The sequence below is a fragment of the Lepisosteus platostomus genome, chromosome 5, assembly GCF_059453375.1.
Source record: "Lepisosteus platostomus isolate fLepPlt1 chromosome 5, fLepPlt1.hap1, whole genome shotgun sequence".
NCBI classification, from domain to species: domain Eukaryota; kingdom Metazoa; phylum Chordata; class Actinopteri; order Semionotiformes; family Lepisosteidae; genus Lepisosteus; species Lepisosteus platostomus.
Genome location: NC_142615.1, coordinates 9,335,847 through 9,350,959, shown reverse-complemented (window position 1 = coordinate 9,350,959; position 15,113 = coordinate 9,335,847). Strand labels below are relative to the sequence as shown.

General features: G+C 42.0%; 4 non-coding genes across 4 annotated transcripts; all 4 read right to left on the bottom strand.

Moving 5' to 3' along the window:
• Positions 1–5,085: 5,085 nt before the first annotated feature.
• LOC148663185 (U1 spliceosomal RNA) lies at positions 5,086–5,249 on the bottom strand. Its single transcript, XR_015938704.1, has one exon. It is a non-coding gene; the product is annotated as a U1 spliceosomal RNA (small nuclear RNA).
• A 6,523-nt stretch (positions 5,250–11,772) lies between these two features.
• On the bottom strand, positions 11,773–11,846 carry trnat-agu (transfer RNA threonine (anticodon AGU)). Its single transcript has one exon. It is a non-coding gene; the product is annotated as a tRNA-Thr (tRNA).
• A 1,533-nt stretch (positions 11,847–13,379) lies between these two features.
• On the bottom strand, positions 13,380–13,451 carry trnar-ccu (transfer RNA arginine (anticodon CCU)). Its single transcript has one exon. It is a non-coding gene; the product is annotated as a tRNA-Arg (tRNA).
• A 1,360-nt stretch (positions 13,452–14,811) lies between these two features.
• trnan-guu (transfer RNA asparagine (anticodon GUU)) lies at positions 14,812–14,885 on the bottom strand. Its single transcript has one exon. It is a non-coding gene; the product is annotated as a tRNA-Asn (tRNA).
• Positions 14,886–15,113: the final 228 nt, after the last annotated feature.

The window sequence follows — 15,113 nt, the reverse complement described above, 5'->3', positions numbered from 1 at the left end:
TTTTTATAACCAGGGGTAGGTTCATAGCAATAAGCAGAAAGTGCAATCATCCTTTGCTCATCCTCGGTTAACCATATATTCTCATATGCCATGTTCTGAATGTTCCATTTAAAACTGCTATATTAAAATTAAGACTTTTTATGATCAGAAGGCAAGGTTGTGGTAAATATGCATAAAGTGAAAGTGAACTTATGTTTTGCCTATGTCTTGTTATTGTGAGTTTTAAAAAATTGGTTTTCAATTTTCTGAAATGTGTTTCACACAAAAATGCAATTTGGTTGGTCACTACTTATATATTCCCCTTTACTGAGGATATGTACAGTAATCCATCCCGATTAGTACTTTTAAAATTACTGTAGAGAGCCATCAGAAAGGGAATGAAAACTTGCATTAAACAAAATCAAGCTGCATGTAATCATCCATAGTGAAACATTTTGTAAGACAAGACAGGAAGAAAGACACTGCTGGGATTTGAACGCAGAATCTCCTGTTTAATAGGAAAACACTTTAACCAAATCAGCCAAGATGCTGTCAGAGTATTAACATCATGTCTGCATCAGTGATTACAGCTGACTATCGCTGGAGGACAGTGAAGTCAGCCTGCATAATGAGGGGGAAGAGACTGACCTCTGTGATGCACTATAGAGTTACACTAACCTTCTATCCAACTGTTCTATGCTGCATTCTATCCTAGTGGTAAATATTGGTTTCCGTGCGTGTAATATTCCTTTTTTTGTCAAATGTTTTCAAGCACAAATTTTGCTGTTGAAAATAAGCCTTGTGGTTTTCAATGTTGTGATCCTTTTCCCCCAGTGTCACCCAAATTCATACACTGTGCTTTGGCAATTCTTCAGGCGATATTGTTTAGAGGAGCTCAGTTGAATTAGTTTGCGTATATAAAGTATTTCTTTTCCCTTTAATCCTTTAAAACATATTACATTTTCAAAACATTGTATCTTTCTTCCTACTAATTGTAGCGGCAATGCTTGTTAATAAGACAGAATTAAGTGTTGCTGTGCTTTCCCAAATGAGGCCCCATCTCTCTCTTCATCTCTGTGGTGCAGCCACAGAGAAGCTATTCAGGCAGGCTGATTTAAAGATGTTTTCTTTTGATAAGGGACAGCTCCCAAATGGGAATGCATTTAGCTAAGCCTGGCTATCATGATCAATGGGCATCCATTGGCGCCTATCTGTCTAGGGAGTGCCAGATGGACATCTGGACTGCATTCCTAAGTGTCAGGAGTAAGTGACTCATATCTCACCTTGATCAACCAATCAGGGACTGGTAGGGCAGAGTAACCCACGTGGGTCTCTGATGCCCATGAAACTTTCATCCAATAAACGAGCTGAAGTTCCTCCAGGTAAAAACAGGCAACACAAAGCTCCAAGACTATTCTAAAGGGAATTCAAAGGAGAATTCCAGGGCTGTGACATAATTCCAGGGCGGGACGGCCCAGGAGCAGAAAGGCTCCCAAGAGCAGAACATTCTCGCAGCGCGCCTCCTGACCATCCTGAGACTCAGCCTGGACAACCACGGAACGGCCAGTGTGTCCGAGTGCCAGAACTTTGCTTTGTTCTAAGAGTCGAGAGCGGAGGTAGCCAGAGAGTAACCAAAGGATCCACCCGAGGTTAGCACCAGCAGCAAGCCTCGTGAACAGGTCGGAACTCTGGACAGCTGAATCACTATTCAGAACTATCGCTTCATCAGGAACGAACTGGTCTTCTTCCTGACCTGCTGGGACCCACAGTCATCTTTTCTCCTGTGCACAAACTTCGCTAGTTTCAGCCAAAACTAACTAGCCGGTCTTCAGAGAGCATCAGCAGCGCAACGTCTCAAGCCACACAGCACAGCCATGCACGGAGACATTGAGCCCGCAAGAGACCTAAATCCCCAGAGATTGAATGAGTATTCCACTTCACTGCATTACTGCTCGAGAATTCAATTGTTATCCCAACCAGTTGATATCAATTTAATTCCTAAGAGTTATGTTCTTGTTTTGAGTATCTAATGTAGAAGTTTTAAACAAGTTCAATTACGAAACGGTCTAAATGAATGATATACTGAACGTATGTCCTCTTGATATGTGTAACTGTAACTGAATGAATATATATCTTTTGTATTCTGATAACCTTTACGATAAGATCTGTTAGGTTTACATGCATATTCCATATATTAATAAATGTATCCTCGTATATTAGTACCTGTGTGTGCGTTTTTTGAGTTATATCGCATGGTTGGATTCTAAGACCATTAAAAGAATCAATTTTGTGATTTATTGCCACAATTAATAATTGTCCCCGTAAATGCCCAAACCCCTACAGAACTGGTGCCTCGTGAGAGCACACTACAACAGTGTGTGATCTCCTGTCCCAGCCTGAGGAGCAGACAGCGAGCCTGTCTCTCAATAATAATAATACAGTGTGTCATTTCCTGCCCCAACCAGAGGAACAGACAGTGAGCATGTCTCTCAACAATAATATGAATAAACTGTGTGATCTCCTGTCCCAGCCTGAGGAACAGACAGTCAGCCCGTCTCTCAATAATAATCCTAATAATAATAAGTTTTCCTATCAGTTTTCCTATTCACCACCACACCCCCGTCTCATCCTACTTAAGCACCTGTCTTTCCCTACCTCCTTGCTCAGTATTGGTTTCCCTTTCGAGCTTCCTGGTTGCCCTACTCCTTCTTCTACCTAGTGTTCTTCTTGGCTTTCGGTTTACGGTTTTTCCCCTTTTGACTACAGCTTTTCGGATCACGGCTTGGCTTCGTTACTCACGCTCTGTTTTGGATCTCTGGCTACCCCTGGACTATCGGATTGCTCTATTGTCTACGATTTTGGATCACGCTTTGACTTCGGTAACTCGTTCCCTTTTGGATCTCTGGCTTCCCCTGGACTCTCGGCTCGTTTCTTCGACTACGGCTTTCTTTGGATCACGGCTAGGCTTTGTCAGCTCCTGCAAGTGGGTTCTCTCACTGGTTTCGGTTTCTCTTACCGAATCCGTAACATATACGGTGTGTGATCTCCTGTCCCAACCTGAGGAACAGACAGGAGTGAGCCAGTCTCTCAATAATAATAATACAGTGTGTGACTTCCTTTCCCAGCCTGAGGAAAAGACAGTGAGCCTGTCTCTCAATAATAATAATAATACAGTGTGTGACTTCCTGTCCTAGCCTGAGGAACAGTCAGTGAGCCTGTCTCTCAATAATAATAATACAGTGTGTGATCTCCTGTCCCAGCCTGAGGAGCAGACAGTGAACCTGTCTCTCAATAATAATAATAATACAGTGTGTGACCTCCTGTCCCAGCCTGAGGAGCAGACAGCGAGCCTGTCTCTCAATAATAATAATACAGTGTGTCATTTCCTGTCCCAGCCTGAGGAACAGACAGTGATCCTGTCTCTCAATAATAATAGAACAGTGTGTGATCTCAAGTCCCAGCCAGAGGAACAGACAGTGAGCCTGTATCTCAATAATAATAATAATAATAATAATACAGTGTGTGATCTCCTGTCCCAGCCTGGGGAACACTGAGCCTGTCTCTCAAAACTAATAATACAGTGTGTCATTTCCTGCCCCCGCCAGAGGAATAGACAGTGAGCATGTCTCTCAACAATAATATTAATAAACTATGTGATCTCCTGTCCCAGAATGAGGAACAGACAGTGAGCTTGTCTCTCAATAATAACACAGTGTGTGATCTTCTGTCCCAGCCTGGGGAACAGTGTGCCAGACTCTCAATAATATTAATAATAATAATACAGTGTGATCTACTGTCCCAGCCTGAGGAACAGACAGTGAGCCTGTCTCAATAATAATACACAGTGTGTGACCATCTGTCCCAGACTGAGGAAAAGACAGTGAGTCTGTCTCTAAATAATAATAATACAGTGTGGGATCTCCTGTCCCAGCCTGGGGAACAGTGAGCCAGACTCTCAATAATAATAATACAGTGTGTGATCTCTTGTCCCAACCTGAGGAACAGACAGGAGTGAGCCAGTCTCTCAATAATAATAAAGCAGATTATGATCTCCTGTCCCAGCCTGAGGAACAGACAGAGCCTGTCTCTCAATAATAATAATACAGTGTGTGACTTCCTGTCCTAGCCTGAGGAACAGACAGTGAGCCTGTCTCTCAATAATAATAATACAGTGTGTGACCTTCTCTCCCAGCCAACCTCCAGTACACAGCACTCTGAAAACACACTGGAGGTTTTTGTCTTGTGAAGACTTGCCTTGTGCTCCTCCAGTGCAGGACAAGCCAACACAAGGGAGCACATTCGCCAACATCCAGGTACGCAATGCGATTTGGAAAGAGGCTCCTTTCCAAAGAGTTGCATATGAACGATCCTTCAGTCCCGCAGACAAGTGCCCGATCTTGTCTGATCTCGGAAGCTAAGCATGGTTGGGCCTGGTTAGTACTTGGGTGAGAGACCACCTGGGAATACCAGGTGCTGCAAGCTTTTACTCTCTCGGCCAGCAGAGGTCGCCATTGGTACCGTAGGCTTTGGGAGGAAAACCTGGAGGATGGAAAGGTGATCTATAGCCTCATCTCTAGAGGTGTTTTGTTGCTATGGCATGTGTGTGACCCATATAAAAAAAAAACCCGTTTGTAAAACGAATATCGAAGCTGCCTCTAAATCTGCAACTGAAGATGAGTCGATAAACCACTTGTTTTTCGTATAACTATACATATATTAATTTATTACTGATTTCATTCATTGAGCACGGATACAATAGAGGTACAGCCATTCACTGTTTGACATGTCTGCACTGGTACAGAACCTAGCAATCAGAAAACGGGTGAAACTGTCTTGAGAATTAGCATACAGTACCGAGGCCCCCATGACCAAATAAAGGCTAACCTCGATAATCAGCCTAAATAATGCAGACTACAGCAAAACGACTGACTTTGAAAAGGGAACGAATGTCCGGAAGAAGTAGTGTAACCAGCTTGAAATGCTTCTCCGGACCTCTAACTAAAAGAAACCGGGAACCAGCAGTGGCATCGACTCCTTTCGAACTGGGATCCTATCGCAGCTCGTGGTGTCGTTACTCTTCCGTAACTGATATTGGACCAAGCACATCAGGGGAGAGCGCGTACGAAGTCCCCCACTACCAAAAATTATGCAGTCGAGATTCCCACATTTGGGGAATTTGCAGGTGTCAGCACAGCCGGAGTGCAATGGCCGAGCCTCGCTCTGGGTGAACCTCCTTCTTGATCAAGGTATCTCCCCTGCCAGGTAAGTATGAGCTGTACAAGCCCCTGCAAGCGGCCCGCACCCACAGCACAAAGCACACAGCCTAGGCCAGCTCCTCGCCCCGCACGCCACCGCCTCCTGCTGGGCCCACTCTTTCGCATACTCACACGCCACACTAACACTCAAAAGGGTGGGCAAAACGAGAAAACGAGCGCGCCGTTTCCTACACATCTGCAGTCGCCATTGCGCATTCGCAGCATGTCCCGGGACGCAATTCGGCCTCATTTGCATAACACCAGACCGGCAGATCGCTACGCAAGCTCCCATCGTGCGCCTGCCACACACTGAACAAACACCGGTGCCTTTTCAGCAATTTCCAAAAACGGGCCTGCTCGCCTGCCGACAAGGCTCCGTCTCTTACCTGCTCTCCAGAGCCTGCTGCCTTCTGTGTTGTTCTCTCGGCACCGCTGCAGCGCACACAACTCCTGCAGCGCGGGGAGAAAGTTTCCACGCTCCGCCGCAGGGAAGGCTCGCTCCGTGCACACACGTCCTTTCAATGCCAGTTCAACAAGTGCTCCGCATTAGCAGCGTCGGGGCTCCGGCGTGTCGCACCTCACTTCACCTCGCACAGCCCCCTCCTTGAATGTCTGGCGCTGGGCATGCCCCGCTCTCCTCCACCTTATCTTATCGCGTGTGACCACCGTCAATGGCCACAATGCCGGGGAATGGCACCTGTAAAGTGTTAATTGGGGCACAGGAACAGCCCGTCTCGTCTCAGGGGCCGGCTTCAAAGACAATACAGCAAACACAGCGGGGCGGGGGAAGTAGACGACACGACACATGCAGGTACATTCAGCTCCGGCGGGAACGAGTCATTTGTCGGTCTTTTCAAGTGCTGGGAGCCGAGTAATCCTTCGCTTGTATCGTTTCTCCCCGGTGACTAGATCTCACCCTGCGACTCTCGACTGGGCTCACCCACGGCAGCCCAGCAGGTGTGAGCCTAGCCGGCACCCGGATGGGAGATTCCCCCCGGAAAAGCTCAGGTTGCTGTTGCTCCTGCAAGAGGTGTGACCGCTGGAACAGAGGCTGCAACAGAGCCTGTCAGCTGGTTTGGTGTTCGTGCCGGGAAATTCCAAATCCATACACAGTGGATAAGTAAACCCCATGTTCCACATTGTGTCTCGAGAATTCAATTGTACCTCAACACAAGTTGTTATCAATTTAATTCATGAGTAATGTATTTACTTCCGAGTTTAGAGTAACAGTGGGTAATAACACTGATTAGCGATTTGGTAACCGAACGATATATATTGATATATATTCTCTGTTGTGTATCTCTTTGTGTTGGCATCTCTTTGAGATTATATACCTTTTATATTGATAACCCTCACAGTAAGGTCTGCCGCTCGTATCCAGGCAGACTAGTATATGTTTGGTGCACAATTTATATGAATAAATGTATCTCGTGTATTGAACCCGTGTGTGTGCGTTGTTAGTTGTTCTGACGATTGATTTTCTAAAAGCCACAACGAACAACCTCGTGATTACTGCTACAATTAATAATTGTCTCAGTAAACCCATCAAACCTCTACAACCACGATACACCACCATAAACTATATTAATTTAGGAACATAAACATATAGTGTAAACTGTATATGGCTCGTATTGGTAGTTTAAAGAAAAAATACACACCAGTATTCCACTTTCTTCCTAAACATTTTAAGCATCAAAGTCTTACATGTAGTAAGGTTTTACCACGTTTCGGAAACGTTTTTACATGCTCCTTCTGAATTTTTCAGAATTTTTCAGATTTGTATTGAGATCGTTTTCCACAGAGCTCAGATGTCAAAGCACAACAGCAGCTCTCCACAGCGATCCTCTATAGCGCCCTTTCTCCCGAAGCTCTGTCTTCATTGGAAGGAAGCAAGAGTGAAAGGCTGAAGTGAAATAGAGCGGGGATGAAGGCAGTGAAGAGAGAGAACGTGGGAAGAAGAGAAAAACGCAAGGGAAAAAAAGCAGCGTCGTAAAAGAGGTGACGGTCTGCTCTGGTACGCCGGCTCTTACACAGTGCCTGTCGGCCGTAAGCGTTACAATATACATACCCAACACTGCTTGTACCCATCTGTCATGCAAATAAAACACCTTGAATTGAATTGAGGGGAGAGGGGGGGAATACTAAAGCCAATACTGGCTCAATACCCTCAATGGGCTTTGACGTGCTAATGCGTTGGTTTAACAGTCCGGGTGTGGCAAGCTTCCAATGTCAACTCGACTCGATTGGAAGACAATGAACGTATTTTAGCCCTAAATGAATTAATAGCAAACATGGTTTACATAAAATACATTTTTCCAAGAAAATTTATAATAATATGATCTATAGTTGAAATCTGAGCCTACTGTAAATATAAAGGAAAAGCATTTTCAGAGAGCAATCACGCTGTGTTCATGTAGAAAAAGCGATTAGGTTTATGAGCAATCTAATTACCTATTTGCTTAAAACGCTAAAATAAAGTTTATTTAGAGATGAATGATCAGTGCCGCAGTTTAAATAATTTTTGTAGGAGGGCTTGGACAGATTCCAAGTGCATTTTTGCAATTTACGTTGCATTGTCCAATGTTCTGTTGTAATACAGGCTAGAATACAGTTACAGTAGTCTAAGCTTTATCAGCCTATTTAAAATAATTTTTTTGAATCCCCGGCGGAACACACTCCATAGGAATCAGCGCTTTTATACAGTATATCGCCTTTAAACACATATATTTAAACACGCGTTTACGATTTAAATCAAAACGCGATTCAAATCAATATAAATGTATATTTTGTAACGCATAGGTGACTATTCATTGTTATTAAAAAGACTTAAATTCGATCATGTCGTGATATTTTGAAATATAAATTTGTTTTGTGTGAGTGAGGTTTTATTTAATCTCTGACCAAGGGAAACGTTTCATTTTTTCAAAGAAATGTTTGTTAAAAAATAAAGTCATAGTTCCATGGGATACAATCACAGACCATGTGACATGGGAGTCAGGAAACTAACACACAGCGCCACCAGATTTACTAACACAACAAAAACGCTATAAAATAATGTGACTAGGCACAGAAAAAGTTTACAGCACAGTACAATAATAAATGCTGACCATGACTTTAGAAGCATAAATTACCTTACACTCAATTTAAACACAAGCTGTCTTTCTGTATGAACCTCTAAGCTGGTTCATACAGAAAATGTAGAAATGCATTAGCCTGATTATGATTAAAAAACACATAATTAAACACGCGTTTGCGATTTAAATCAGAACATGATTTAAATCAATATAAATGTTTATATTGTAACACATACTGTCCAGCCTCCAATTCTCTATAAAAATTTACTCTGTTGCACACACACACACAATAGAAGCAGGAACCGTTGTCAGAAGGGAAGAAGGTGACTATTCATTGTTATCAAAAATGACTTAGAATCGATCATGTTGAGATATTTTGAAATATAAAAGTCAATTGATTGTCCATAATATCGCTATTCTATTTTTTCGAAGAAATGTTTGTTAAAAGAAAGGTCCAGCACCAGCTGGATTCAAACACACAACTTGTGCGTTGTTAGTCACACACATAGACCAGTAGGCTACAAGACAACTCACATCAACAGAAGGCGAAACAGCCTTACACAGCCCTGTCGCAGTACACGAATATAATCATACCGTTATTAAATTCTTTAGATACGCGATTCCATATTATATTCCCTTTTAATCAAATTCTAAAAGTATGCTTGTTGACTCCGGTATCATGTTAGTTAAAGACTTAAAATGTTTAGGGAGAAATGGAATACTGGTGTGTATTTTTTTCTTTAAAGTACCAAGACCAGCTATATACTGTATGTTTATGTTCCAAAATTAATATCGTTTATGGCCTTCACACGCGTTGCAGTATGCTCCTATTCTTTTTATGCTCAGCTACTAAGATTTCCCTTCAGTGGTAAAATTAGATATGAATATTCAATACTTAAACGGGCACAGTTAAGACATTAAATATACATATACATACTGTATACAGTACAGTTTGCATACGGTAATATGTTTATGTTCCTAAATCAATCTCTTTTAAGAGCATGTGAAAGGCATGGTGAATCACTGTACTTTGCATGATTGGAAACAAATGCGTGATTGCGAAATCCTGTGGTGTTACTTTTACAAAGACGGTCAATGAAAAAAAGAATGTTGACCAGGGCAATACTTTGAGTTTACACTTACAGCTTGTCCAAGGTCATTCATTATTAATACTATTAGTAATATCTTCGTTAAAGACTGATGGCCACAGCTCAAACATGAGAGGTTGAGCTTTATTAGCTCCACCTTGCGGAAATTCCGGATACTATTATTTTGCTTGTCGTACTATAGGAGAATTTACGGTAACTCGCGGTATTTACCGGTAACTCGCGGTATTTACCGGTAGCTTGCGGTAGACTGCGTACAGCGTACCGGAAATTAATGCGGTTTTGCCCGCGCATTTTGAATGGCTGCATCTGTTTGTTTTGAGTGTCACCATGATCCTCTTCTCAATCCAAACGAAAGGTTTTATGTGATCCTGATCCCATTAGAAAAAGAGTCAATTTCCGCCTGCACTGATATCCCTTTAAATGTTTTATAAGAACTCTGGACGTTTATAGAGTAGAAGCCTGGTCCATTTCTTTTACTAAACGAGACTATGGGTGTGAGTATTTTGATGTCGAACTGGGATTTAAATAAAGAGGAACACTACACTAGACTGGGCTAGACTGGGCGTGTGATTAAACGTTTATTTTCCGACCTCTCGATAGCTCAGTTGCTAGCTCTTAAGACTGTAGAAAAAGCAGCGAGTATTTCTTATGTCCCTGGTCTGAATCCAGTTTGAAGGATGGTGTTTTCTTGTTCCTTAATCAAAAAGTGAAAATTGCGAATTTGTCTTTCACTTTGACGTTCACCCGAAAGCTCAGTATCCAAAGAAGGAGAGGCTCCTTTTCTGAATAATTCCTCACGTCTGATTGTTTTGCTTAGACCTTTAAAATGTACACTGTGGACTGTTTGCTCTTCCTAACACAATTAAAAAGCCGCCGACAAACTTACCGATCGGGAGTTTAGTTCAGTGATAGCCCGCACTTAAGACGCTCCGTTTTCTATTGCCGGCGTCTCTGGATTCTTTTTAAACGCGATATCTTTTATTCTTCGTGTGTGAATTTCGGGGAGACTCATAAAACCTTTGTCAATTTAAAAGAGACTATTTTAATCCAGACATAATGAAAGACTTAGTAATTAGACACACGTACAAAAACACGTGAATCTAATTGAGAAAATGTTGACCGGAGCGATGTATTACTAATAGCGGCTCTGAGCTCAATGTGGTGCTGTATGGAAATGCTATAGGAATGCCAGTGGCGCAATGGATAACGTGTCTGACTACGGATCCGAAGACCTTAGATTTCTACTCTTTTCTGGTTTAAACCAAGCTACTCAACACTGGTACCGTAGTGTGTGCGGTCATACACAACCTTACTATCGACTGGGTGAATCTTCTGTTCCATCTCCGATTCTTTCCGCACATTCCTGCTATTTCAACACCGTTATTGTAAGATAACAGCCAAAGACACGAGAAGATATACTATTCCGAACAAATGTCTTAAAAAATCACGTTGAAAAAGGTGACAATAAGTTTTTGTTTCTTTAACGTAACCTTACATTTGCCTGTAAAGTTCACATTATTTTCTGAAGCCGCAAATCCCCAATATTTCTGCTGTCTCCTGAGAAACACAAGCGTAGAGCCAAATCATATTAAAGTACACAACACATCTATTAATTTAACACCCAGATGTGACAGAGCACACGTAAGACTTACACACAGCTTTTAATATGCGATAGTGAATTTGCAGGTATCCTGGCGAGGGAAGAGAACTGATATTAAGGAAATACATATTTAAAGGGGATGCAAGTCTTAAATGTGTTTTGTCACATCTGGGTGTTAACTGAATAGTTTTTTTGGTATTATTTATTGTGTTTTGACTCTTTACTTGTGTTTCTCGGGAGACAGCAGAAATATTGATGTTTACATTTATATTCACATTCCCGGTGATATTGACTTAGGTACTCCACTATTTACTTGTAGTTTGACTCGTGTCAAAAGTTGAAAATTTCTGCAAACATCAAGATGGCTAAGGACGTGGAAAGAAACTCAATCACATTTAGAGAAGGTAATGTTTAGATCAGATTAATTCGAAGTGTGTCTCTGGGTGCGTTTGATCTACCAACATTGTGTTTAACTGAAGCACACCCCGACTGAGTGTGCCATAGAAACTGACACATGTCATATTTTTCTACATTCACAGATTTTTGGCTAAAGTAAAAAAAAAAAATCGTTGTCATTTTCTTGCCAGCTGGCAGTAATTCTTTTGCACTGATAAGAAAGATGAGCATTTTATCTTTCGCAATGTGTGGATTTCTTAAAAAACAAGTTGTGCCAAAAACGAAATGAACACTTCATTTAAACATAATGCAGAAGCATATTGTCTGTAACAATAAACGGTGGGCAAAGACAGGAAGTAAGGCACTGCTGGGATTTGAACCCAGGATCTCCTGTTTACTAGACAGGCGCTTTAACCAACTAAGCCACAGCGCCGGCAAAGCACTGCCCTTTTTCAGCCAGTTGGACACACTGCTCTGTTATATCTTCGTTCGGTGTGCGGTGAGCCTGCTCACTGAGCAAGTTGAGAAAGGATGTGAAATGGCTTTTATCCGCCAATTTCATTAACAAGGAGCTCAATATGCTTTTGATTATCTACAGGGTGTCTAGTGCAACACAGGCGATGGACTGCTGGGATTTGGAGCCAGGATTTCCCGTTAACTAGACAGGTGCTTTAACCAACTAAGCCACGGCGCCGGCAGAATTCTCCTCTTTTACTGCCGCTTGGACACACCACTCTGAGACACCTGCGTTCAGTAAGCTGAGTCGGCTGGCTGAGCATGTTGCCTCCTTTACATTCGGGCCCCGACACTAAGAGAAACGTACAGAAATGGCTTTTATCGGGCACTTTTCATGTCCAATGCTCTTGACATCTCCCAAGGATGACAGAGTTCATTTACGACACTTTTCCTTTCTTTCTTCTTTCTGTACTCTTTGATGAAACAAAACAAGAAATCATGTAAGGGAAAATGTCTTTTTTCATGGAGAAAACATGCACCAGGAAATGTTGTGTTTAGAAGAAGTGAGTTAACATGAAAAGTGACCTAATTTACCGGAGCAAATGCTCACCTAGCAAGGTCTGCTTTACTACTAGAGAGAAGTAGAGTGAAAGACATGAATTTTTCACGCCGCTGTGGAACAAAATGCTTTTTTCTTGGAATTCTAAATCAATTAGAAATTCAGAGCGACAAATAAAGGCTTTGTCTGCTTAAAAGTGATGATTTTTTAAAACTGATAAAAATGTAGAAAACACGTTTCTCATTTAGAAATTTAAGATGGGGGTGGGGTATTACTAGTAGCGGCGCTGAACTCACCGTGGTGCAATTCATTTACGTGACGGGCTAGTGGTTTAATGGATAACGCGTCTGATTTCGTTTATTAGATTGTCGATTCGACTTCTACCGGGGTTGTGTGATTTAAATCAGGCTCCTCAGAAATAGATGTCCGTTATGTAAATGAACCGCACCTGAAAGCAAACGGTGGGTCTGGGTTCCTTTCTTTCCTGCATGAAATAGCAAATCGTTACAAAAACAAAACACCAACTAATGTTCAATAGCGTTAGTCATTTAAGTAAACATGAATATACTGTAAGGTCTTGGTACATGGGAGTTGATTTCAACCACAATTAAAAAAGGGCAAATTATAATTACAGGCTTCAGACACTTTTTCATACAAAAGTGACCAAACACTCCCTAACTTTCAGGTTTGCTTGAACCTGTAACAGAAAGAAGGTCTGAAACTTCTATTCTCTGATGTTACTGTCTCTAAAGTCGGACGTGATGTTTCGCACATGTGCAGTGTGCCTTTTCTCTTGTCGTGTTCAAGATGATTTGCTGCATACGCTCCTGACTGGGTGTTCTGTACTGCACTGTTATTTCATTCAGATTATTTATGTGGTGGACAGATAAAACCCAACTGCATGGTGTGATTTCCAGGTTTGGTACCAGCAGCACCTGCAAACACATCAGCTGACCTCGACATGATTTGAACACACAACCTTCTGATCAGGAGTCAGACGCGCTACCGTTGCACCACGAGGTCACTCGCCACACGTGCTTTTAATTCCCCCAAAGAGAACAATCAGCGTCCCTGAAAAATATTTTTTTCATTCTCTCCTGTGAGGAGCGCCGCTCTTCCAACGAGGGTCTCTTCTTCCCAGACCACAGATTATTCTTTCCGCCCGGCTCTCTCACAGAGAGCAGACACACCGTCTCCACTGATGTGTTTACTACATCTATAGATCTGACCCCCTACAACCCCGATATTCCTGGACAGGATATTTACCACCAGCCTCGTGAACTTCTCATCTTGACCTCTCCCAGGAGAGAGCACAATTAACACAGAATCCTCTCTCCATTTAGCAAATAACACAAAACACTGTTTACCTGTCAAGACAGAAAACCAGGCTGCTCCAGGTGAGGCTTAAACTCACAACCTCGGCATGACTCCACTGATGATGTCATTTTACATGGCCTGAACCAGGAAAGAGATTGGAAGTCAAGAAGTTATGGTTTTGTTTTAATACTTGCCTACTCTTTCAATTTTTCGGTCAAATCTTTTATTTGGGAGTACTTTCAATTGATGTTGATCCTTGTCCCGATGCACGATTCTGGGCCATGGTGCATCTTGAATAATGTTCTTATAGGCTTCAGTTTGGAAAAGTGCGCTCTTCAGAAGCTACCAAACCGCTAATGGTTACATAGCACTTAATGCAAAAGCAACGTTCGGGTTTGAAAAAGAATATTACTTGCTATGAATACAAACACTGTTACAGGAGGCGTGTTAGGGATATTTTAGCTTAGATCATCAATTCATCTTACATTTCTTCTCCATCTATATCAACAGCGTCATCGCTACTGAGCGCTAAAGGCAGGTCCTGGCAATACAATCTTCTTTAGAAAACATTTTTAAAACTATTTCCACTACCATACGTAAAGTAAAAGATACCGATTGCACGCAACTAATAAAATCTCTTTTCCAGGGACGTTATAGCTAGATGCAATCGAAAATGTATCAGCTTTAACATTTTCTTTTGGATCCACAGGACGATCAGCACGAGACTCAAAATATACAGTGTTTGACTGTACAGCGTAGATTATACAGCATTTATGTTTATATTTATGTTAAAATGAAGGTAAATATATCAAAATATTTCTAAACTATTTTAGCAGAGGACGCAACAGGAGTGTAAATGATATCTCCCGCCAGCCCTTCAAAGATACTTTTCCATGGGTGAATATGGTTGTCTGGGGAGTTGCGGTGTTGATCACTATTGGACTTCCCCGGTCTCAAGTGTTGTTGTTGGACACGGGCAAAAGACTTGCATTTTCGGCAAATATAAAGAGGTTTAAGGTTTCGGCTTTAGCGGAGGCAGTGTTTACATTGACAATAATAAGAAGATCGTCCCTGGGTGGGCTTGAACCACCAACCTTTCAGTTAACAACTGAAAGCGCTCACCGATTGCGCCACAGAGACTGACGAGAGAGGCTCTACTCCATTCGCACTTTTCCGGTCAAAAAATAAACATTGCTTGCATTTTCTTGCCTGTCGGCAATATTCCTTCTGCTCTGATAGGCAAGAATTAAATTTCATTTTTCACAAACTGTATTAATGTCTTGAAAAACAAGTTGTTGCAGAAAGGAAATGCATTCATGCATTAAACTAAATCAAGCCCTACGCGGTTGTCCAAAATGGTACTTTCTG